The sequence below is a fragment of the Anabrus simplex genome, chromosome 3, assembly GCF_040414725.1.
Source record: "Anabrus simplex isolate iqAnaSimp1 chromosome 3, ASM4041472v1, whole genome shotgun sequence".
Taxonomy (NCBI): Eukaryota; Metazoa; Arthropoda; class Insecta; order Orthoptera; family Tettigoniidae; genus Anabrus; species Anabrus simplex.
Window position 1 is genome coordinate 515,057,045 of NC_090267.1, and position 24,446 is coordinate 515,081,490.

Below are 24,446 nucleotides of genomic sequence, written 5' to 3' on the forward strand. Positions count from 1 at the left end.
TCAATCTGCAAGTTCGCATGTAGATTTTAATAGTGCGACACTTAATAAAATGTATGTAATCACCATGGCAATTGACTGCTTGTGTCCGTGGTATTACGGTGCCGTCGTTCTAGTTAGTGCGAAGGAACAGCATGCAGCTTTTACTGAAGAAAATTTCTGGAAAACTAGCGTTGAACAAAACCGAATGTTAAATGAAGACGTGCGCAATACTAGTGTACACGACTGTACTGTACATGGCGAATGAAATTATTTTTATGCTCGACGATGCCAAAATATAAATATTATATGCCAGAAACGTGAATCTTAATGTGGATCATTATAGTTCAAGATTCATTGTGATACAGGTTCTCCACCAATCAGAGTTCAGACTTTCATTATGACACAGGTTATTTGACGATCAGAGTTCAGACTTTCATTATGACACAACTGTTTGATAAGGATAGCTTCGCACTTGATTCCAAAATCAAACATGTCGGACACATATTAACATCAAAGCACCTACCACTTCCGATATTCGACAACCACACGGCACATTCCCACAAATTCACTTCAGCAACTGTGTAATACACAATTTGTTAGGTTATGATATCCTTCTATCAAAGCTTTGAAAACATTTTATGACATTGCCAAGGTCTCTGATCCACTCACGGAAAATCAACAACCCAGCGTATGAGCTCTGCGCTCTGTTCAGGAAACTCAGCTGTCAAGCGACATCTCGACAGAAATGTATGAATAATTAAAAAATAGAATTATAATTATCGTCGAGCATAAACAGTCGTATGCAACTCGCCTATAATGGTAATTAAGACTCTCGTATGGAAATTATAAAATGAGCGAAGCGATTATAACCATTATAGGCTTGTTGCATCTGACGAATCGGTTTAGAGAAATCTGTACGGAAGTACGAGCGCAGGATTCCCTGACTCAGTGCCTATGAAACTACCTCGAATGAAATAATCAGTTCTCTGGAGTATCATGAGATGAGGCCTCTTCAAAAAGAGCCTTATGGCCATTCGTCAATGACAGCCTGCAAGATCACATAGACCACCTAGACGATAACGCCCCTCTTTGCCAATAAGTCTCTAAGTCATGGGCATCACATCACAGCCTGCAGGATTGCTAGGTGACACTCTCTGGCCATCCATCCATACCTCACATCACAGCCTGCAGGATTGCTAGGTGACACTCTCTGGCCATCCATCCGCACCTCACATCACAGCCCGCACGGTTGCTAGGTGACACACTCTGGCCATCCATCCGCACCTCACATCACAGCCCGCACGGTTGCTAGGTGACACACTCTGGCCATCCATCCGCACCTCATATCACAGCCTGCACGGATGCTAGGTAACACTGCCTGGCCATCCATCCGCACCTCATATCACAGCCTGCACGGTTGCTAGGTGACACACTCTGGCCATCCATCCGCACCTCACATCACAGCCTGCAGGATTGCTAGGTGACACTCTCTGGCCATCCATCCGCACCTCACATCACAGCCTGCACGGTTGCTAGGTGACACACTCTGGCCATCAATCCGCACCTCATATCACAGCCTGCAGGATTGCTAGGTGACACACTCTGGCCATCCATCCGCACCTCACATCACAGCCCGCACGGTTGCTAGGTGACACTCTCTGGCCATCCATCCGCACCTCACATCACAGCCTGCACGGTTGCTAGGTGACACACTCTGGCCATCCATCCGCACCTCATATCACAGCCTGCAGGATTGCTAGGTGACACACTCTGGCCATCCATCCGCACCTCACATCACAGCCCGCACGGTTGCTAGGTGACACTCTCTGGCCATCCATCCGCACCTCACATCACAGCCTGCAGGATTGCTAGGTGACACTCTCTGGCCATCCATCCGCACCTCACATCACAGCCTGCAGGATTGCTAGGTGACACTCTCTGGCCATCCATCCGCACCTCACATCACAGCCTGCAGGATTGCTAGGTGACACTCTCTGGCCATCCATCCGCACCTCACATCACAGCCCGCACGGTTGCTAGGTGACACACTCTGGCCATCCATCCGCACCTCACATCACAGCCTGCACGACTGCTAGGTGACACTTCCGTCACGCCGAGTTCCGTAACGCATAGTTTCAGACGACGCTCAACCATAAGACATATGTATGTCCAGAAAAGCAAAGTACTGCATACGAATGTGTGTTACCCGTTACAACGTAATAAGGTGAGGGAACATACAATGGACGCACCAGAGATATGTCTGAAGATCACCCTCAATGCGCCACAAAAATGCATCGTTTAAAAATGAGTGAGAGACATAACATTCGCCCAGAAAACTAGTCCGTGATGGTCTGCTATTTGGAAGCAGAAGCAGTGTACCTCAGCATACGTGCGAAATATTGAAAAGGCTTGGAATGTAACATAAGACTCTGGAAAAAAATAAATAAATAGTGAACATGTTAAGAGATCCGGTGACTATTTTAAATCATCGCTTATACTACTTCTAAATGATAAATCGTTTAGTATTCCTTTTTGTACAATCCTTGTAATCATTCACGGTTTGTGAGCTGATGTCTTTTGAAAAACATATATATCTTACTGCTATTAAACGTGCTTTCTCGGGGACAGGACTAACCCTCACCAACCGTCAATAAGTTATCCTGTAACTGAACTGTCCTCCACATATCAGCCAGAAACGGAGGTGAAACTCGTTTCTCATTCACTAACAGACGGGATGGTACTTACGACACAGGCGAGTAAGTGTCTGAGGCTGCTGTTCGTGTGGTGGCTCTCCTCGTACTTCATGAAGCCAGGAAAAGCACTTCTCCATAAACATCTCAGCCTCCGTAACAGAAAGCGCTGGCAATGAGCCGGATGATGTGTGCGACGTTTCAGTTTTACGCCTGCAGTTGGTACTCCTGCCGAATAAGCTTCGTACTGCCATTACTTTTATGCTGATGTTCAAGAAGACGTTAACACCTTTGTTCTTCTCAAACAGAGCGCACTGTTTATTAAATTCATATACGACATGGAATAACTTGCTAAGAGTTTCTTTAAAAGCTAGAATAAGTGCAAAGTAAGATTGTTATGAATGTAATATTCTACGAATATTAAAATACCGAGTGAAGGCACTCCCCTGGTATTCAAATTACGACTTTTCAGACAATTGAGACAACAGAGACATGAATGTGAACAATTTCACAATGAGACCAGAGTCAACAATAACTAGCATTGCAAAATTTAAAGCTCCTACTCTGAAAATAAAACGAAACGCTCATTGCTACGATTTCCCTTTTCATTTCAGATCTTCTGAAAGAATGTAACTTCACTGCTTGGAAGAAATTCAAAGGTGGTTACCGTACGCGCTCGACGGCTCCACTCCGAAACTCTGTGGATCACTTCAGAGCACGAAGGGCTGTCTGGTCGAAGCCGTAAAGGCGTGCTCGGTTCACATGGGTTAAATTCCCAGTTAGGATATCGAAGAATTCAAGAAACACCGTTTCCACTTCCGGAGGTTCATATGATCCTGAGGTTCACTCAGTCTACACCAAAAATGAGTACCAGGTTAAATCATGGGTGCAAAGGCGGGCGGGTGTACAGCAAACCACTCTACCCCAAGTTCCGAGGTTACGGACAGTGGAAGCCTTTACGTTCCAGCCTGTATGGAGATGTTCATTTGGAGGACCTACATACTCAAAACCGACAGACAGACAGTCGTATACTACATGCGTGTACTGTGCCGTGGTCATAGTAACCATTTAGTATAACTTAAGAGTGTGAGAAATAAGTCTACTGCAGGCACACACACACCCACTGAGTGACCGGAAGTCGTTGCGGCTCGCTCCGCAGTCTGTCACAGACGCCAATGTCGTGACGAGTCGCGAGTTAACTGACTTTGAACGTGCGATGATCATCGGCGCACGGCGGATGCGGCATACCATTGCGGAGATTACACGCGAATTCGGGTCAACAGTGTCGAGGGTCGATCTTCAATATCGCAGAGAGAATGTTACCACCTGCATAAACCGCCGCACGGGAAGACCACAGGTGTTTCACGAACGGACATCACGTCGCCTACGCAGAACCACACTGCGCGTTTGACGGGCTACTGTGAGTCACATCACCCCCCAGTTGTTGAATGTTGGGAGTCAGGAACCCATTTCTACCAGGACTGTAAGTAGGCAGCTGCACCGCATAGGCTTCACCAGCCCACGACCAACTGGCGTCCCTTTTCTTACACTTCGACACAGAACTCAGCGACGTACATGGGCCCGCGAACATCGGCAATGGACTTTGGAACAGTGGCGGCGTGTGGTATGATCTGATGAATCCCAGTTCCAGTTGTATCGAGCTGATGGGCGCGTGAGACTGTGGCGTATGCCCCATCCTGCGTGTCAACGTTGTGTCCAGGCGGGAGGTGGCTCAGTACTGGCCTGGACGGCGTTCTCATTGTCGCAATTAAGCCCCATTGTCCGGTTGCAGGGAGCGCTGATAGAAGCACATTCTGTGGACATTCTTTCAGACCATCTGGATCCCTAGAGTTCCCTGATGGAGAGGCTTTGTTTCAACAGGACAATGCGGCATGTCACCGCTCTGTGGTGGCACGCAGGTGGTTGGAGGAGCACTCCAGTGAAGTTACAACCATGGATTGGCTCTCCAGATCTCCCGATCATAATACAAACGAGCATTTACGGCATGCTGTCGATACTGATGTACGCTCCATACTACACAAGACCAATTGTGGGTAGCATTGCAACCCAGCAGCTCCTTAATAACAACACATTCACTGTCTTCCCATGACTTTTGGCCACTCAGTGTATATCCTGTTTTCTACTTGAGCATTTCAGACACTTTTGTGCAAAAAAGTAATGGTCTATTACACTTATTCATACTCTGAATATTGTTATGTACGTCCAACACTTGTCCCGTTCCTCTTCGTAACGAGCTTTTACGACTTGATGATGATGCTTGTTGTTTAAAGTAGATCATCGGCCCTTAATGGTACGAAACGCAATGACAATTTGAAAATACACAATTTATCCACTGACCAGAATTCAAAAAACCTGATGATGAAGAATGATTGGATGAATATGAATTTTAAACAATCAGTGGACCCGACCCGCAATGTCTCACCTCCCCAGAAACTATGTGACTGAGCAAAGCACAATCCTGAGTCGATGATGCTTTTTGTCTAAAGGGATTCAATATCCAGGTCAATGGTCCCTCATAATGGCACTTATCGCTAGTAAAGTAGAACCATGGCATTTGTCACTGTGTTCCAAACATTATGGTACTAATCACAAGTAATGTACGTCGTACAGGTAACACAGACATAATGGCGCCACTCGTAGGCAACGCTAACCCATGGTGCACCTCACATAGGTGTACTAATCACGGGGAGTTGTACTATCCCGTGGTGTTCCTCGCATGTGGGTACTAGTCACAGTCAACGCAGACGAACGATGTCTCTCATATAGACCACAGGCAACGCCCAGACCCGTGGTGTTCCGCATATAGTCACAGTGAACCACTCTCTGCTGCTACTAACCATAAACCTATTGTGTACCTAATATAGCGGTACTACTGGCAAGTAAAGGCGAGCCATGGCTCTGCCCGTTCATGGTACTAATCGCAAGTAGTTTCAATCATCCTTTTGTCGCCCCTTTTAGTCACCTCTTACGACAGGCAGGGGATACCACAGCAGGTTTTACGACTTGACATCCTTCCTTACGACAACCTCATCAGGGGAGTTAATGACGTGATATATGAGGGAGGGTGAAAGCCGGTGCCATCAAATAGCCTACTCATATCGAAATACATCAACGGGTTTGCTCAAGGATTTACGTCCCCATCCGACGGACGAATCACCATCAACAGCGTCATATGCCCTCACTCCATATCAGCACTGCGGAGAGGTTTGGAATTTAAACCAGGCTTTTGGCGCGCAATCTAGTGATTGTAAATTGTATACCACCACCTCCCCAACCCTTCCGACCAATATTATGATGGTGAAAATGTTTTCGACCAGCCACGGTGTTAGACTTGACGCCTTAACGATCATGGCCACGAGGCGACTTGATAAAATGTTTGACCCTTCTATACTCCTACACCACTGTCGGATTGGTTAACAGCTCCACAGATACTATCAGACAAACATGGGGATTCCTTAAAACCGTTCTCCTGTTTTGTTTTGTTTTTTCGATCAGTGAACGTTCCATTTTAAAAGCACTGTCTCACTTAGCACCAATTAACAGATATTTTCCTTACAAAGGAACAAATGGTTTGTAATGTCGACAAGGTCAGTAACCGCCAGCTGCAGCGGGAGAGCTGCAAAATGAACTTGTCGCAGAGCAACTTTCATTTCCGCGCACGTTTTATTTAAATGTCCCTGCTTTCATGATAACCACACTGAACCTGCTGCCACTGTATAAATAAACAAGAGAAGCGACGCGAAACTTAATTACTGACAGCAGGAATGTTTGATGAATAAATACCGCAGTAATGTCGGCTTCGCCGCAATCAAGATTAAGATCCGAAAATACCGAGCTATATGGTATTTACTGGAATATCACATTCGCCTCAACCAAGTAAAAGTCCCGTTCAATATTCAAGGATGTTGCTGCATGATGACGCCTTCCAGAACTTCGGCAGCGTATGGTTACATCTTACGCTTTTGCTGTATGGAGTCAAAGCTTGGACATTAAAATAGATGATTATTGTTTAAAGGAGCGTAAAAGTGAAACGATAATTAAAACTTCTAAATATATCCACTGACTAAAATCTAAAGCAAATGATGGATCCCATTCGCAATGCCTTATTTTCTGGGATGAAGTGTGTTGTCCAAAGTGCAGGTCGTCGGCCGCCACCGCACCACTCACCCCCGCCCCAACCCCTAACACCACCAATCACAGATCATGTGGACTCACCGTATGTCACACAAATGGCACTACGCACTACTCGCAGGCAACACAGACCCATCAGGTTCCTCACATAAGGGTACTTACTAATCAGATCTCCGGTGTTCCTCACAGAGAGGTACGAATCACAGGCCCCGGCTAGATCCATGATGTTCCTCATACAGTGGCACCAATCACAGGCTACGCACACTCATGGTGTTCCTCAAACAGTGGTAGTAACAACAGGGTACGTACACTCATGGTGTTCCTCATACAGTGGTACTAATCACAGGCTACGCACACTCATGGTGTTCCTCAAACAGTGGTACTAATCACAGGCTACGTACACTCATGGTGTTCCTCATACAGTGGTACTAATCACAGGCTACGCACACTCATGGTGTTCCTCAAACAGTGGTACTAATCACAGGCTACGTACACTCATGGTGTTCCTCAAACAGTGGTACTAATCACAGGCCCCGGCTAGATCCATGGTGTTCCTCACACAGTGGTACTAATCAGAGGCAATGTAAACCCACGGTATGTCACACATTATGGCAGCACCCACAGCCAACACAGACCCATGGTGTTCTTCATATAATCGTCCCCCGATGATACTAATCACAGACCCAGCTGGAGGCAGTAACGGTACGAGTTCCTCAGGTAGTAGTGATTATTGCTGTAAGAGGAGCACAACCAGACACGTGTAGTAGTACTAATCGCAAGTAAAGTCGACGCGTGGTGTTCATCGCGTGATGGCACTAATGGTACTTCCAGAAGCATCACTCACTGGTGGCCCCTTTTATTCGCCTCTTACGACAGGCAGGGGATACGGTGCGTCATGTGCGTCCCCCACCCGCAGCGGGTGTATTAAAACAGATCACCATCGCCGTGAATGCTCATGTTCTCGTGGGTTGAATATGGTACTAATGAACAGGTATTACACAGAGCACACTGCAAAAGAGAACCGTTATAACCGTAATATGCAGCAAATGTGCTTATCTAGGGCGTGTATTATCTGTAATATTGAATGAAATTCTGAATTGCAAAATTGAGAGGGGCTTTCAAGACCGGAAAGGGTATAACAAGTATTGAAGACTGTGTTGCTGAAGATCGAGGATCACTCGCCAGCTGTGCACATCATGGGGTAAAAAATAGATTTCCTCTATGCTGAGATCTTAAAGAAATGTAGCTTTAATGACAGTGAAAATAGAGTGATGTTATCGGTCTGGCGTCTCTGTCAAAACCGAATATTTCTGTTCTACATGAGTCTGTACGATCTTCATTATTATGTGTCACGTCAGAGAAACAAAGAGTTTGGAGAGAGATGAGCTCTCGAGCGCTGAGTTGGAATGGCCTCCAGCAAAATGAACTTGCATATCTAACAGTAAATTTAACTTTCCAATAAAAACCTCGAAGTTATAAAAAATATGAAGAAGAGATGTTCAGCTCCTATACCATCGGACTCAGCCGGAATCGAACATGCGGTCTACCGTCTGAGCTACTGCGTCCGCCGTACGAGCTCGAAGACTTCACGTGTAGTACAATCGCAGCATTCCCCACCTGGTGGCCTGATCTCACACCGTGGATAGCTGGTTCGCGTACCGTTGGTGGTGTACAATTTCTAACCATTGGACTGAGTGTCGAAAGCCTGGATTCAATTCCAAACCTCTCCGCAGTGCTCATATGGAGTGGTGACGCTGTTGATGGTGATTCGTCCGTCGAACGGCGACGTTATTATTCCATAGGAGTAGGCTATGAGCCGACACTGGGTTTTACACTCTACATACTCATTATCAGCACCTTCATCATCATCATCATCATCATCATCATCATCTCACATACAGGCATCTACGGGAGTCAACGTGCAACAGGCAACAAGTAGAACAAGTTCTCGGACATTCTAGTCATTAAAAGGAAATAAATAAATAAATAAATAAATAAATAAATAAATAAATAAATAAATAAATAAATAAATAAATACAGTAAAAGAATTAGAACCTGGGATGGAGATAAACCTTTATCTACATGCAAGAATGTCTGTGAAAGTTGTCGTGATCGCAGTGCATTTCAATTATTCCAAGAAGCGTAACGAACAACCTTCTTTACTGATGACAAGGAAAAGCCCAATGTTTTAAGATGAAGTAAAACTGCGTAACCATCCTCTATTACCAATAATCAGAGGGAAAACCTGGAAGGGATCCAACATTTCCTAAAATGCCAGTATAGGTCAAAGAAAGACAAGGAACAATAAGGGTGTGAAAATTAAAAACTGCCTAGGCCTCGAATGATCTAATACCGTCCGGGTGGGAAAAGAACAACAGTTGACCAAGGGAGGTCGGATAGGACACATGAAAATGAGGAGCATGGCACAAGTACGGGAAAGCAATGCCACGACTCAGGAAAGGTCCCATGGTCGCCAACCCACGCCCCCAACCTAAGAGCTCTTGTGCCTCTTTTCAGTCGCCTCTTATGACAGGCAGGGTATACCGTGGGTGTTACTGTACTGCCCTCACCCACGGGGCTTAGAGCGGAAGGAACGGGAAACCTTGAAGAAATCAGGACCTATAAAAGAAGTAGATGGCACGTATAGGATCACGCACAACAATAGGCTCCTTCAGGAACACATAATCACATCGATGAGGAGAAGGCACTCCTGTAGACTGAAAAAGATCTTCAGCACAACAGGTACACGGATTGTCACAGTGAAATCACACCAAGAACAATTTGCAATTCCACTAACCAGCATACAGCAGGGTGTCTTCCCAGTGTCTTGCACCACCAGAACGAAGTGGACAGAGGAGGGGGAGCTGGTACCCAGCCGGAAAATGAGAGCTTTCTAGGCCAAGAAGAAACAGCAGACGAACACGAGCCCCGTGGTCCTAAGTAAGCCCCAACGAAAAGAAAAGAGAAAATGAAGTGATACTGAAGCAAATTACAATCGATCATACCTGCCAACTTAACAAAAGTAAAAATCAGGAAAAATCAGGAGATACATTTGGTGAAAGCTGCTTATTCTACATGTCTTGTGCAATACAGGAGTACTTTGGTATATATTGTATACCGACTGTTGTTATATGAGGCTACAAGGCTACAAATTACACATCTCTATTCCCTCACAGGAAGTATGTGAGCGAGGTGATCGGTCCGCACGAAGGACAACGCTATTTATATCAAGTAATAAATTAAAATTCACCAGAATTGTCTCCAAATGAATCGTAAAATCTCTACAAAAGTCACTAGTCGCTATCTCTGAAATTCTGTCACTAAATTACTAAAAGAGATTCCAAATCTGGCGACTAGTCTCTAGAATCGACTAGACTGATGTGAACGAACACGAACGACTTACAAGTGATATACGCGGCGCGATACAGAAACAACGCGCGTATTAATAAACGTAGATATTTCATTTGAAAGCGAATGACGGGATTTGAAGATCACCAAACAAATAAGCTAAAATTGGAAGAAATAATGGAATAATCGGGAGGCGGGAAAAACTGTCGAAAATCGGGAGTCTCCCGCCTAAATCGGGAAAGTTGGCAGGTAAGCAATCTGTTTTTTTTTGTTAGGGGCTTTACGTCGCACCGACACAGATAGGTCTTTAGGCGACGATGGGATAGGGAAGGCCTAGGAGTTGGAAGGAAGCGGCCTGATGTGAAAATGGGAAACCACGGAAACCCATCATCAGGGCTGCCGACAGTGGGATTCGAATCCACTATCTCCCGGATGCGAGCTCAGAGCCGCGCGCCTCTACGCGCACGACCAACTCCCCCGGTGCAATCTGTTTACCATCGGAAAACGGAACACAAAATTAAATACTGGTCATTTCTGTTTCGTAAGTGTAAGTGCCGGTGCGAACTCCGACGACACATGTCCGGGAGGTCAGGCAGGAAAATTGGAGTTAATTGTGAAGACATTATTAACAGAACTAAGTACAGACACCAGATCAATAAGTTTAAGGGCTTCCGTGGAGAACAGCGGGTGGAGAGCAGAAAGCAGACAGACTGCCAGGGAGAGAACGCAACGACACTCGGCTACAAAGAAACCTTCTAAAAGTTGCTTATTGTGGTCTCTAATGACCGTGTAGTACAGACATTATAATAATAATAATAATAATAATAATAATAATAATAATAATAATAATAATAATAATAATAATAATAATAATAATAATATTATTATTATAATTATAATATTATAATATTATATATTATATATTATATATATATTATATTATATTATATTATAATTATAATATTATAATAATAATATTATTATTATTATTATTATTATTATTATTATTATTATTATTATTATTATTATTATTATTACAACGACAAAAGTAAATCATATTCTGTTGAAGGGAGCCAAGGGTCACTGCCGTACACTGTGGCCGCTTACTGGGAAGCCTGTTTTTAAGGACAAGTAACCAAAAGACATTATCTTCCACACGGAATATGTATTCCACAAGAAAAAATAGCAGGGTACTTGACATCGCTAGTAGCGATAAACCAGAGCGTGCTGAATATTCAGCACGAGTGAGAGCTCGCCAGAACGTATAGCCTCGAGCTCTCCTACCAATGTGTCAAACAATTCACGTGACGTTTACTGTGTAAACGAACCCACTAGGCCAGACAGCTTCACTAAATCCTATTTGTAACAACACACACGGAGAGAGCTATAATGTTGATTAATACCTCACCTTATGCAATACTTTTTGTCTTATACAGGCTGCAGGAAAAATGTCCTCGGACGATGATGATGATGATGACGACGATGACGTCACTTATGCTGTGCTGGCATTTCGATTCGACATCATAATTACAGGCAAGGATAGAATAGTGCTAACGGGCGATTTCAATGCGAGAGTTGGAAATAGAACTGAAGGATACGAAAGGGTGATTGGTAAATGTGGGGAAGATATGGAAACTAATGGGAATGGGGAGCGTTTGCTGGACTTCTGTGCTAGTATGGGTTTAGCTGTTACGAATACATTCTTCAAGCATAAGGCTATTCACCGCTACACATGGGAGGCTAGGGGTACCTGATCCATAATAGACTATATCTTAACAGACTTTGAATTCAGGAAATCTGTTAGGAATGTACAAGTTTTTCACGGATTTTTCAATGATACAGACCACTATCTGATCTGTTGTGAACTAAGTATCTCTAGGCCTAGGGTAGAGAAAGTGAAATCTGTCTGCAAACGAATAAGGGTAGAAAATCTCCAGGACGATGAAATTAGACGGAAGTACATGGATATGATTAGTGAGAAGTTTCGAACAGTAGACAGTAAGCAGGTTCAGGATATAGAAAGTGAATGGGTGGCATACAGGGATGCTATAGTAGAAACAGCAAGGGAATGCCTAGGAACAACTGTGTGTAAACATGGGAAATGGCGACCATCTTGCTGAAATGATGAAGTGACAGCAGCTTGTAAACGTAAAAAGAAGGCTTATCAGAAATGGCTCCAAACAAGGGCCGAGGCAGACAGGGATTTGTACGTAGACGAAAGAAACAGAGCGAAACAAATAGTTGTTGAATCCAAAAAGAAGTCGTGGGAAGATTTTGGTAAAAACCTGGAAAGGCTAGGTCAAGCAGCAGGGAAACCTTTCTGGACAGTAATAAAGAATCTTAGGAAGGGAGGGAAAAAGGAAATGAACAGTGTTTTGAGTAATTCAGGTGAACTCATAATAGATCCCAGGGAATCACTGCAGAGGTGGTGTTGCGAACAGCCAAGCTCATGGGGAGGAAGAAAATGATGTTGGTGAAATTACGCTTGAGGAAGTGGAAAGGATGGTAAATAAACTCCATTGTCATAAAGCAGCAGGAATAGATGAAATTAGACCTGAAATTAAGTACAGTGGGAAGGCAGGGATGAAATGGCTTCACAGAGTAGTAAAATTAGCATGGAGTGTTGGTAAGGTACCTTCAGATTGGACAAAAGCAGTAATTGCACCTATCTATAAGCAAGGAAACAGGAAAGATTGCAACAACTATCGAGGTATCTCATGGATTAGTATACCAGGCAAAGTATTCAGTGGCATCTTGGAAGGGAGGGTGCGATCAGTCGTTGCGAGGAAGCTGGATGAAAACCAGTGTGGTTTCAGACCACAGAGAGGCTGTCAGGATCAGATTTTCAGTATGCGCCAGGTAATTGAAAAATGCTACGAGAGGAATAGGCAGTTGTGTTTATGTTTCGTAGATCTAGAGAAAGCATATGACAGTCTACTGAGGGAAAAGATGTTCGCTATACTGGGGGACTATGGAATTAAAGGTAGATTATTAAAATCTATCAAAGACATTTATGTTGACAATTGGGCTTCAGTGAGAATTGATGGTAGAATGAGTTCTTTATTCAGGGCACTTGCAGGGGTTAGTTTACATGGATCATCTGCTGAAGGGTATAGAGGGATTCAGTTAGGTGGAAATGTAGTAAGCAGTTTGGCCTATGCTGACGACTTGGTCTTAATGGCAGATTGTGCCAAAAGCCTGCAGTCTAATATCTTGGAACTTGAAAATAGGTGCAATGAGTATGGTATGAAAATTAGCCTCTCGAAGACTGAATCGATGTCAGTAGGTAAGAAATTTAACAGAATTGAATGTCAGATTGGTGATACAAAGCTAGAACAGGTCGATAATTTCAAGTATTTAGATAGTGTGTTCTCCCGGGATGGTAATATAGTAAGTGAGATTGAATCAAGGTGTAGTAAAACTAATGCACTGAGCTCGCTGTTGCGATCGATAGTATTCTGTAAGAAGGAAGTCAGCTCCCAGACGAAACTATCTTTACATCGGTCTGTTTCCAGACCAACTTTGCTTTACGGGAGCGAAAGCTGGGTGGACTTAGGATATCTTAAGTTAGAAGTAACAGACATGAAAGTAGCAAGAATGATTTATGGTACAAACAGGTTGGAACAATGGCAGGAGGGTACTCGGAATAAGGAGGTAAAGGCTAATTTAGGAATGAACTCGATGGATGAAGCTGTACGCATAAACCGGCTTCGGTGGTGGGGTCATGTGAGGCGAATGGAGGAGGATAGGTTACACAGGAGAATAATGGACTCTGCTATGGAGGGTAAGAGAAGTAGACGGAGACCAAGACGACGATGGTTAGACTCGGTTTCTAACGATTTAAAAATAAGAGGTAGAACTAAATGAGGCCACAACACTAGTTGCAAATCGAGGATTGTGGCGACGTTTAGTAAATTCACAGAGGCTTGCAGACTGACCGCTGAAAGGCATAACAGTTTGCAATGATAATGTATGTATGTATGTATGTATGTATGTATGTATGTATGTATGTATGTATGTATGTATGTATGTATGTATGCATTACGCACACGCTGGTTAGCCGAATCCTAAACAAGGTTGGTGCACATGGCCAACAGTCTCTTTTCGTATATATCAAATTCTTATTTGGTGTCCGGCTCCATGGCTAAATAGTTAGCGTGCTGGCCTTTGGCCACAGGAGTCCCGGGTTCGATTCCCGGCGGGGTCCAGAAATTTTAACCATAACTGTTTAATTTCGCTGCACGGGGACTGGGTGTATGTGTTGTCTTCATCATCATTTCATCCTCATCACGACGCGCAGGTCGCCTACGGGGGGCAAACAAAAAAACCTGCACCTGACGAGACGAACTTGTCCTCGGACGCTCCCGGCACCCTACGCCATTTCATTTCATGTTTTATTTGGTATTTGATCATTAATTATTTAATACACAGTATTTATTTTTGTAATTTCTCTGATTTTCCACCTCCAACTTACTTTATTCCCCTACCTTTCATACTGACCCCTAAGATATCGGTCACTCTACCCACAATATTTTTCCACCGAGTTCGATTCCGGCTGAGTTAGGGATACCTGAGGGCTGTTTCGAAGTCCATTCAGCCTACGTAATTACAATTTACGGTAAGACAGTGGTCCTGGGGTAGAAAGCCAAAAATAACGGCCGAAAGTATTCGTTGCGCTGACCAAACAACACCTCGTAAGCTGCAGACCTTCGCGCTGAGCAGCGGTCGCTTGGTAGGCCATGACCCTTCGGAGTGGTTGTGCCTTTGGGTTTGGTTGTTTTGAATTACTTACCTTGCAGAATATATTACTTTCCATAATACAATTCACTGTTTAAAAATCTGTTTACATACATACATACATACATACATACATACATTATCATTATAGACTGTTATGCCTTTCAGCGTTCAGTCTGCAAGACTCTGTGAATTTACTAAACGTCGCCACAATCCTCGATTTGCAACTAGTGTTGTGGCCTCATTTAGTTCTATACTTAAATCGTTAGAAACAGTCTAACCATCGTCGTCTTGGTCTCCCTCTATTTCTCTTACCCTCCACAGCAGAGTCCATTAGTCTCCTAGGTAATCTATCCTCCTCCATTCGCCTCACATGACCCCACCACCGAAGCCTGTTTATGCGTACAGCTTCATCCATCGAGTTCATTCCTAAATTAGCCGTTATCTCCTCATTCCGAGTTCCCTCCTGCCATTGTTCCCACATGTTTGTACCAGCAATCATTCTTGCTACTTTCATGTCTGTTACTTCTAACTTAAGATATCCTGAGTCCACCCAGCTTTCGCTCCCGTAAAGCAAAGTTGGTCTGAAAACAGACCGATGTAAAGATAGTTTCGTCTGGGAGCTGACTTCCTTCTTACAGAATACTGTTGATCGCAGCTGCGAGCTCACTGCATTAGCTTTACGACACCTTGATTCAATCTCACTTACTATATTACCATCCTGGGAGAACACACAACCTAAATACTTGAAATTATCGACCTGTTCTAGCTTTGTATCACCAATCTGACATTCAATTCTGTTGAATTTCTTACCTACTGACATCAATTTAGTCTTCGAGAGGCTAATTTTCATACCATACTCATTGCACATATTTTCAAGTTCCACGATATTAGACTGTAGGCTTTCGGCACAATCTGCCATTAAGACGAAGTCGTCAGCATAGGCCAGACTGCATACTACATTTCCACCTAACTGAATCCCTCCCTGCCATTTTCTACCTTTCAGCAGATGATCCATGTAAACTACAAACAGCAAAGGTGAAAGATTACAGCCTTGTCTAACCCCTGTAAGTACCCCGAACCAAGAACTCATTCTACCATCAGTTCTCGCTGAAGCCCAATTGTCAACATAAATGCCTTTGATTGCTTTTAATAATCTGCCTTTAATTCCATAGTCCCCCAGTATGGCGAACATCTTTTCCCTCGGTACCCTGTCATATGCTTTCTCTAGATCTACGAAACATAAACACAACTGCCTATTCCTCTCGTAGCATTTTTCAATTACCTGGCGCATACTGAAAATCTGATCCTGACAGCCTCTCTGTGGTCTGAAACCACACTGGTTTTCATCCAGCTTCCTCGCAACGACTGATCGCAACCTCCCTTCCAGGATGCCAGTGAATACTTTGCCTGGTATACTAATCAGTGAGATACCTCGATAGTTGTCGCAATCCTTCCTGTTCCCTTGCTTATGGATAGGTGCGATTACTGCTTTTGCCCAATCTCAACGTACCTTACCAACACTCCATGCTAATTTTACCACTCTATGAAGCCATTTCATCCCTGCCTTCCCACTATACTTCACTATTTCAGGTCTAATTTAATCTATTCCTGCTGCCTTATGACAATGGAGTTTATTTACTATCCTTTCCACTTCCTCAAGCATAATTTCACCAACATCATTTTCCTCCTCCCCATGAGCTTAGCTGTTTGCAACACCACCAGGATAATTTCCTTTTACATTGAGAAGATGTTCAAAATATTCCCTCCACCTCTCCAGTGATTCCCTGGGATCTATTATGAGTTCACCTGAATTACTCAAAACACTGTTCATTTCCTTTTTCCCTCCCTTCCTAAGATTCTTTATTACTGTCCAGAAAGGTTTCCCTGCTGCTTAACCTAGCCTTTCCAGGTTTTTACCAAAATCTTCCCATGACTTCTTTTTGGATTCAACAACTATTTGTTTCGCTCTGTTTCTTTCATCTACGTCTGCCTTGGCCCTTGTTTGGAGCCATTTCTGATAAGCCTTCTTTTTACGTTTACAAGCTGCTCTCACTTCATCATTCCACCAAGATGTTCGCCTTTTCCCATCTTTACACACAGTTGTTCCTAGGCATTCCCTTGCAGTTTCTACTATAGCATCCCTGTATGCCACCCATTCACTTTCTATATCCTGAACCTGCTTACTGTCTACTGTTCGAAACTTCTCACTAATCATATCCTTGTACTTCCGTCTAATTTCCTCGTCCTGGAGATTTTCTACCCTTATTCGTTTCCAGACAGATTTCACTTTCTCTACCTTAGGCCTAGAGATACTTAGTTCACTACAGATCAGATAGTGGTCTGTATCATCGAAAAATCCCCGGAAAATTCGTACATTCCTAACAGATTTCCTGAATTCAAAGTCTGTTAAGATATAGTCTATTATGGATCTGGTACCCCTAGCCTCGCATGTGAAGCGGTGAATAGCCTTATGCTTGAAGAATGTATTCGTAACAGCTAAACCCATACTAGCACAGAAGTCCAGCAAACGCTCCCCATTCCCATTAGCTTCCATATCTTCCCCACATTTACCAATCACCCTTTCGTATCCTTCAGTTCTATTCCCAACTCTCGCATTGAAATCGCCCATTAGCACTATTCTATCCTCGCTGTTGACCCTGACCACGATGTCACTCAATGCTTCATAGAACTTGTCAACTTCATCCTCCTCTGCACCCTCACATGGTGAATACACGGACACAATTCTAGTCCTAATTCCTCCAACTGACAAATCTACCCACATCATTCGCTCATTTACGTGCCTAACAGAAACTATGTTCCGTGCAATGGTATTCCTGATAAAGAGCCCTACCCCAGACTCTGCCCTTCCCTTTCTAACACCCGTCAAGTACACTTTATAATCTCCTATCTCTTCCTCGTTATCTCCCCTTACCCGAATATCACTTACTCCTAGCACATCCAGATGCATCCTCTTTGCTGACTCAGCCAGTTCTACTTTCTTTCTTCCATAAGCGCCATGAATATTGACAGCTCCCCATCGAATTCCATTTCGTTCGCCAAGTTGTTTCCAAGGAGTCCCTCACCTGTCAAATGGGAGTGGGACTCCGTTACTCCCATAGGTCCGAGGCTTACTTAAAATGTTCTGAGCTCGGTCGATTCATGAAGCAGGATGCTACCCTACTTGCACATAGTCCAAGTGAGGATCTCTCCTCTAACGGGTTATGGACCACCGGTGGATTGTATAGTCCTAGCCGCCTGAGCACAAGGAGGGCCATGACTCAGAATATGTCCGAGATGCCCACTCCCATTCCATAGCAACTGGTATCCCGACTCTCAGGACCACTTACCAGGCCACTCAGCCGTTGCCCATGGTTCACGAACTAGGACATGACTACAGTAACCCACAAACATGAACCATCTGTTTATCGTTATTGTCTTTAAAAATTAGCTACTGGTGGATCAGCAGAGGTGACACTTGAGCTAAGGCTGGGAAACACTCGCCTAAATCTTCCTAGGCGGCACCTTAAACTTCCGGTTGGAACAACATAGAAAACATCAGTGCAATGCTGGAACGGGGAGAGCACTTCGGTCTGAAAATTACGATGGCATGCTTGACATGTTTCCAAGCTACATGGGTGTCACGCATCTATAGTAACTGTTATAAAGCAAAGTGTTTAGACGAGATGAGAATTTTTATACTCGGAGCGTTCTGATCAATAGTGAGCGAGTGGGGAATACATCAGCCAGTAAACTGGTGGCGAATGAACTCGAAACACGTGTGGATTAGGAACTCAGATAAGAAATGGGATTTTAGATATAAATACTAAATGTACTGTTATGAGAAGATTGAGTAACAGCACCATAATGATGCTGATTCATTCCAGGCCCGAGCGAGACCGTTGTTTGCTTCAATATTGAGAAAAGAGAAACTATTTTTGACATGCATATGTCTTACGGCTAGGGGTCATCGGAAAATTTGTGTAACGTAACGCGACAAAATGTGTGACGTCACATTAGTCGTTAGCGAAGGCGTTGGTCGCTGGGGATTTGTATAAACAGAGTGTGTTGAAATAGAAAGTGTACTGTCAGTGACGTCACATTAGTCGTTATCGTAGGCCCTGATCGCCAAAGATGCTGCGGCTGTGGATTTGTATTAATAGAGGGTGTTGAAATAGAAAGTGTACTGCCAGTGACGTCACATTAGTCGTTAACATAGGCCTTGGTCGCCAGAGATGCTGCGGCTGTGGATTTGTATTAATAGAGGGTGTTGAAATAGAAAGTGTACTGCCAGTGACGTCACATTAGTCGTTATCGTAGGCCCTGATCGCCAAAGATGCTGCGGCTGTGGATTTGTATAAATAGAGTGTGTTAAAATACAAAGTGAACAGTCAGTGACGTCACATTAGTAGTAAGCCTTGATCGCCAAAGATGCTGCGGCTGTGGATTTGTATAAATAGAGTGTGTTAAAATAGAAAGTGTACTGTCAGTGACGTCACATTAGTCGTTACTGTAAGTATTGTTCCGCAATGTTGCTCTATGAAACGATGCAAATAAATCGTTCGTTATCAATATTTGAGTTTCATTTATTGAATGAATGTCTTTGCCGGCAAGATCTAGCGCAGGGCCATCCAGCCATTGCGCTCCGAGAGCGCGCCCGCGCTCGGGGAGCACTGGGCAGTCAGACTAGCGCTCCTTCCCCTACCACCACTACAGTGTGGCAGCGAGGAGACCTGAGAGAGACGATGTTCGGACCACGCTGACCAGATACGTACGTACAGTCGTGCGTCCGACGGCTTTTGTGGGTTTGTTAACATAATATTGATAGGGCTGTTTTGCCATAACAAATATACCGCATCTACAAATCGAAACGTACTCCGACGTATGGAATATGCAGGGAACGAAATCAAGTGCTAAGTAAAGAATACAGTAATGCGATTTATTCAAAACTGAAATTTGAACATATCTGCGAGGAAAATTCAACAACGTTTTACCGATATGAACAGATAGTACAGACATTGAGTGACTTTTGGTCAGTCGTTTTTACGACCTTTTACTTTTGGAGCAAACAATCATCTCCAAACTGAGTAGGCCTACAATATTTCTGGACACAGCTATTCTTAAACAATTGCGCAAGTTTCTATCGCTTATCGTTGCACGATGTTTACTTTTGTTAAGCTTAAGAACCGAAAAGAAACGCTTACAAATGTACGTTGAGCCAAACATTGACAGAACTTTACATGCATGTTTATACAAAAGGGGATATTCTTCTTGCGGAAAACCGCTGTAAAATTCTTCTAAACTTCGTGACATTAGAAAGCGGTCTTTAAGACGAACATTGCACTGCAGTTCAAGCAACTCTAATTGAAATAGCTGTGGAGCACTGTCTGCACTAAGAGAAAATGGTCGAACAAATACATCTAACACCGCTTGGAGTTCTGTAATCTGAAAATCTCTTTTCAAACTCTTCTTGTATTTGGAGAATTACCTGCAAATACTCATCAAAGTCGACACCTTATCTCACTGTTTCAAGCAATGGAAAATGTCCTGGGTTCCTTGCACGCAGCTGGTTTTCCCACAAAATTAATTTTCTTTTGAACGCTTGATTTTTTTCCACCAAATCGGAGATGATGTGCTTTTCGCCCTGAAGCGAAGTGTTCAAAGTATTCAGATGGGCAGTAAAGTCACTTAAAGGGGCCAAGTCCGCCACCCACTTAGTATCACGCAAAAGAAACTCGGGCCACCCTTTCATGTCATAAAAGGTATCTATTGCATTCCACAAGCAAAAAACTCGATGAAGCACTTCGCGTTGCTCAGCCATCTTACTTCTGCATGGTACGGGATATCCGGATACTCCACTTCGATGTCATCCAAGAACTCTGTTTTTTTTTTCTTTTCCTACTTGCTTTACGTCGCACCGACACAGATAGGTCATATGGCGACGATGGGACAAGAAAGGCCCAGGAATGAGAGAGAAGGAAGCGGCCGTGGCTTTAATTAAGCTCACAGCTGCGCGCCCTAACCGCACGGCCAACTCGCCCGGTACTCTTTGAATTGACGGTGCGTGAGTCCATGGGAGTGAAGAAAATTTACCATTCGCACAACTGTTCCCATTACGTCTTTAAGCTTGACGACTTTTGCACAGATTGCCTCCTGGTGTATAAAGCACTGGATTGCCGCCATTAGGGTACTACCGCTCTCAGCCATGTTTAATTTTACATAGCTGAGGAACCCGTGCGTAGACCACGTAAAGCAGGAGCTCCATCCGTCGTTACACTAGTCAACCGCTCCCATTTTAATCCCATTGACTCAAAAACACCCTCCACTGCTTGGAAAATATCGAAACCGGTAGTGGTGTCTTTGAGAGCTACCAAGTCTAGGAAATCCTCGGTGACCCGAAGATCGTCATCCACCCCTCGAATGAAAATAACGAGCTGAGCTTTGTCCGCAATGTCGGTTGATTCGTCGAGGGCGATGGAAAAGGATACAAAATTTGCTGCCTTCTCCATTAAATGTTGTTCCATATCAACGGCCATATCGTCTATTCTGTGAGCCACAGTTTGAGGAGAAAGAGAGATTTTATCAAATTTCTCAACTAGCTCCATAGGACAAATACATGCCGCCGCATCCATTAGGCACTCGTTGATTACATTCCCTTCTGTGAAGGGTTTCCCAGCTTTGGCAGTTCGCGGCGAACAGTTGTAGCTTGTTCGTAAAATGGATCCACCAACTCACTCTCCTCAATCACCCGTGAGACAAAAATACGGCAAGTCACAATTTTAGTATTCTTCAGATAATTCAATCATTTCTTCATTCCCGTTTGTAAACAAGCATTTAAAAATTAAAACAATAATATTTACAGAACAGTGCTGCTTGAAATTTTCTTTCGATTCTTCCAACTTCGATTGGCGTCTGGCGTCTGTCAAATCACCGTAATCATCCCTATGGTTGGCACTGTATTGCCGTTCCGAATTGTGCTAATTTTAACACATTATTTCCGTGGCACACTAAAAATTTGGCATGCCCTTTATAAGCTGTACAGAAAAATTAAATTTCCCAATCTGCTTTAAAGGCTGCTGCCTCACCACTCCTTTTTTTGGTATGATGTTCAGTCATGACAACTGCGAAACTGATTTAGTTATTTAGTTACACGCTGTCAACAAAGCGCATTGGACTAGACTACAGTGACACTAAATGTATAGTCGCTGTAGACTAGACTACGACTGATGAATCGACTGCTCCCTTCGGCGGGGCGGGCAGACCGCTCGCTCAGCCAGCCAAGCTTCTCCCACCACTACCTTCCCCAAAGCGCTCGGAGCACTGGCTTGGAGCGCAGCCAGAGCGCTAGCGCTCGGGGAGCGCTGTTTGGATGGCCCTGATCTAGCGTTTACACTTTCAGGTGTGGGGTAGAACAAATTTGTTACTTTCACTGACTCCTCTCAGTCTCATCCTTGACTTCGACATTTTTGAAAGTGACTGAGATATGAGCGATGCTATACTGAGAGTCAACTCAAGACCTTAGCGGTCCCTTTGATGTTAGTCAGATTTCTGGTCGGTGAAAAGGCTTCCGCAGTGCAAAATAGTTCCCTACGTTTGTTACTTGTTCCTGAAATCAGGAGTTTCCTTCAGTTTGGTTAGATATTCTGGTGAATTGACTTGACGAATTAAAATTTTTTACATTGTATAAGTATGGAAATTATATCACAGGTTGTGTGTTATTCGAGTTCGTTACCAACTCTTATATTTCATACGTAGATGGCTAGGAATAGTTATTGTTCTGAGTAGTGTATGTAGCAAAATAATAATTATTTAATATGATATTCATATCTTATTGCTCTCCGTACTTAGTAATCTTTGTTCGAGTTCATTCTATTGCTGATACGTTCGCATAATACGTGTGACGTTGAAGATGGATCCAAGAAAACTGTTGGCAATACTGGCTGCAACAGCATGTTAGCATGTTAAGTATTCATAATGGCTGCCCGTTGTGAGCTAGACGTGTGTGATGCTGTGACGCTTGAGTCCCCCGTGAAATTCTTTAAAGCTAACAAAAGTGGAGAAAAATTAAATAGGAAATCTAAACCAAATTGTTTTATACGTTTACAGTAGCCTACGAGATTAGAATCCGCTGTGGACTGTGGAAGACGTGAAAAACACCGCGCAGCTGACCGGCGTTTCTGTGTACAGTGTTTACGCCGCTCGCGTGGAATTTAAACTCCACGGAAAATCCAAGTCTCCTGCGAAAGGTCGATGTGTCAGGTCAGTTCAAACTGTGCACTCGCCGTAAATAAAACAGGAAGGGCCTTAACACGGTATGGGAATAGGATCCTTGGCGTATTCGATGATGATAATAATAATAATAATAATAATAATAATAATAATAATAATAATAATTTGTACTTTACTTTATATTCGTAACCGCCCTCTACCTGCAGAAATGTTGTCACGAAGGGATCATGAATTCATTTTTACCTTCCGAATGACGAGACTACAGCATTTACAACATTCCTGGAAACATTGTATTTTGCAATCCCACTCACGGGTGGAGTTTTCAGCTTTTTGAACTATGAGAAACTGCCACTGACAGTCGTTGCACGAGAACGGAATCGTATACTTATGTTGTAAGTCTCCATGTGCTTCACACAAATTGCATTATGAAATAAAAATAATCCCTGCTTCTCTTACCTCGGTATTCATCAGTAATCTGTAGGTTTTACATGGTCAATAAAAGAATAAATAGGTATGGTACGTAATCGAAGTACAGCTATCTGAAAGGCAGTGATTTCGTTTGATGCTTCACTATTTCAGAATGAAGTACTGTACTTGTCAGATGGACGCACGGCGTTAATGATAAGCTGGCTGTGCCGGAGTAGGTGAACGGTGACAGGAAGGGGGTACAGGGGACGTGCTCACATGCGGAAGGATACCTTTCCTAAGCTCTTGAGTTGAATTTCAGTATAGTAATGCTATTCCTTATCGAGCCAGTTCCTGTTACGAATGGTATAAAAATGTCGTTAGTTGGTGCGGGCATTTCAGTGGGATTGGCAGACTGAGATGTAATAGCAACTTCTGGCTCACGCCTGGGCCACCTAACGGCTGATGGCGGAGCTGTTGAGGTCCAAATCAGCCTCCGAGCTAAACACTCAACACACGCGCATATTGCAAGATATATTCATGATCATTAGCTTTTCATAAAGGGCAAGGTTTCCTTAAAAGAAGATAAAATGTTGTCTATACACTTCAAATTTTTTCGCTATTTCATCTAGAATTCGGAATACGAAAGTATAAAATCTGTTCAGTTCAGTGTTTGTCAGTTTGTTGCGACATCATGGGCGCTGGGGTGTGCATTATTATTTCATTAGTATACGGTGATGCCATCAGCATCTGTAGAGTAGGCCTCGGCTGGTTCGACAGCTCTGCACTCCGACCGACCAACCGAGCAGGTGGCCACGGTTTCAGTGTGGCTTTACGCGTCTGTAGTTGGAAGACAGAGACAGGATGGTCTCCAGCGTCGACTGCCCTTAAAAAGGTTTCCCATTC